The sequence below is a fragment of the Rhipicephalus sanguineus genome, chromosome 1 (genome assembly GCF_013339695.2).
Source record: "Rhipicephalus sanguineus isolate Rsan-2018 chromosome 1, BIME_Rsan_1.4, whole genome shotgun sequence".
Lineage (NCBI taxonomy): Eukaryota > Metazoa > Arthropoda > Arachnida > Ixodida > Ixodidae > Rhipicephalus > Rhipicephalus sanguineus.
Genome location: NC_051176.1, coordinates 36,325,382 through 36,328,437, shown reverse-complemented (window position 1 = coordinate 36,328,437; position 3,056 = coordinate 36,325,382).

The window sequence follows — 3,056 nt, the reverse complement described above, 5'->3', positions numbered from 1 at the left end:
AAATAAAGTGGTGTGGTGTACTTATCAGAGAAAGTCGTTGCCTTCAGGTGGATCTTGTACAAGAGTACAGCTCACATGAACATTTACGATATACGGGATACTAGTAAAATGCGTGGATGTTCAATTTCGATAATTGTCAAATTCCAACTCTTCTCTCAGTTGATTTGCTGGACTTCGGGTAAACAATGGGCCTGATATCACTCTGATTACGCAGCTTCTGACGACCCGTAGGAGTAGTCGTTACGAATCGAATAAAAAAATTACACCATTTCCCGCTAAAGGGGACCATGAGGCGATGCGAAGCCGGAGCACTTGCACGATCGCGTTCCGTTGGCGTTCTTTGGGCATGCTACCGACCTCGCGTCGTGGAACGCGAAGAGGAACGCTACGCGCGTCTTGTCTTCCCTTAGCCTGGCCGTCATTTCTCACAGGGCGAGCGAGGAACGCAATCGGCAGGAGTGCGAGAGGGGGGCAGCGTAGGAGAGGAGAGAGAGGGGGAGGGGACGCGCATGCGCTGGTGCTCATTGCGGCGTTGCGCAGGAGAGAATTTCGGCATGTCTAGCCCGCGTTTCAGAAGAAGAGTGGAAAGGGGGAGGGGAGAGGGGAAGTGGAAAGGGGAGAGGAGAAATGGGAGAGGGAAAGTGGAGAGGGGCTGTGGAGAGGGGGAGGAAAGAGGGGGAGTGGAGAGGGTATGCGCATGCGCAGTAAGGGCGGTCACGCCGCACACCACCACCACCGGATTGAACTCCGCCATAAGATACTTCGCATCTAATATCTAAAAGGACGACCAAATACTGTACGTCGCATCGTTAGCCATACGGCTGAAAATGATTAAGTATGCTATTGTCGGTAAGGGGTAAATTGACTCCGCACAATGTAACCGTTCTCAGATAAAGGGAGAGCGAAAAACTTTTTTAATGCAAATAACCATGCATGTCATAAGAGATAGGTCTCAGATAATGTATTGTGTTTCAGCATGTCCGAGAGAGCTACCACGACACGAAAACTCATAGGCGTCCTGAGTTGCAAACAGCTAGAAAAACAATCGTACACAGCGCATTTTGTACAAGAATTTCTATTTGACATGACACCGTCACGGGCACTTTTTTATATTTTTATGTAACAGGTCTGTTACACATATTACCACTGCATTGCAGTTTGCTCCTTGACTTGATGGGCTTGTACTACTTTTTATCAGGCATAAACCCACAGGGAAAGACTGCTAACGTGGTGTTCAATGCTAGTCTGTGCTCTACGAATGTTTGAAAACTCGGCAAGTACAGTACTTGGTGATGGTTCAAGACTGGTTATCGCTGCAGAAATTGATTGTAGGGCTGCTGGTGTATCTTTATTACCGGAACCTGGGTTCAGTTCAATGTCGCCAGAGAGGACAAGCAAAAGGCGAACAACAGAGGCACTGATACAATATAAGCAAGTCTCGCAAAATGGTTCGCGGCAAGGATCAATAAACTCAAGTGGGCATGGCACCCCAAGAATGAATGGGTCGCTTTTATGGGCGCATCAAGCGTGCGGTAAATAACTGACCTGAAGAGACAGCGGTGTTGGCATGACCGTGTGTGATGCGGTGACGTGCCCCAAGCGTTCAGTCGTGCCCCAAGTGTGCAGGTGACGTGCCCCAGGTACAGTCGTGGTTTAAGTATGAATGACGAAGATTCCGCGTGGACTGTAGCATCAAGCTGCCAGATGAATGACTCGTTCCACACGGGAAACAAAGGGGATGCGGTGGCTTCTTCGGCGGCAAAAATCAAGGGCAGTCGCCGAAGCGACTTGAAGGGGTGGTGTGCCTCGGATAGCTGGTTGTCCTCGAAGCCGAAAGGTAGCGTCGAGAACAGCCTGTAGAGAACAGAACAGCCTAGAGAAAGCGGTGTTGCCATGGCCGTGTTTGATGTGATGACGTGCCCCCTGGACCCTTCTTCACCGTCACAACCACGTGACATCTGGTGGAGGTGCTGCTTTGATCATAATCCGGACGCCCCCGCGAAGCGCCTACCGAAGCCCAAGCAGCGAAGAAGCCGACGCTGAAGATAACCCGGATCGTCGAAACAACCGCGGGCAGAAGGGACTACAGCCAGAGTACGGGCGCCTTCCCGAAAACACCAGGCAGCCCAAGACCGTCACACCGAGCACAGAGACGATGACAGTCCCTGTGTCGCTTACAACGGTCGTGATGCCCAGGGAGCCACTGACTTTCCTTGAATCATCGTTTGAAAACCTGGAGAGCTGGTTGGAGGCGTACGGCCGGGTTTCCACCTTCAACCATTGGGACTCTGAAGATAAACTGTGCCACATCTACTTCTTAGAAGATGCCAAAGGACGTGTTTTCAGAAGCGAGAATCGACACTTCAAACGTGGGATCTCTTTTGGACGACGTTCCTTAACACTTTGACGAGTGTCGTCACCAAGGAAAGGGCCGCTGCTTTGCTGGAGACACGGGTGCAGCTACCGAATGAAAACGTCACGATCTTCACGGAAGAGATGACACGACTTTTCCGCCTGGCCAATGCTGCAATGCCTGAGGAAAAATGTTCACCTCCTTTTCCGGGGAGTGAAGCAAAAACTACTCGCAGGACCTGTCCGCAACCCACCCAAGATGATCGCCGATTTCTCCACCGAGGTTGCAATTATTGAAAACTCATTTGAGATGCGGCCGAAGCAATACAACCGCTCAACCCTGTGCATATGATACGCTGAAGAGCACTCGCTAGGCACTCAAGACCTATGGAAACCATCAGAGCGATCGTGCGGGAGGAGCTGCACAAGCTGTTACCTTCGCGGCCGTTTCAAGTGGTTTCGATCACCGAGATCATGCGCGAGGAAGTTCGGCAATCGCTTGGAATACCCGAACCACCGCAACCTCAGCCCGAAGCGATGAGCTACGCCACTGCCGCAAGCGGCACCCTCAGGACCCCACGCCGCCGCAGTTGGGTCGATAGCCCCCGACGCCACCTCGACAACCAGTCGGCCAGCATTACCCACCGAGAAAGACGGACGTTTGGCGTGCCCTAACCACCGCACAATCTGCTACCACTGCGTAG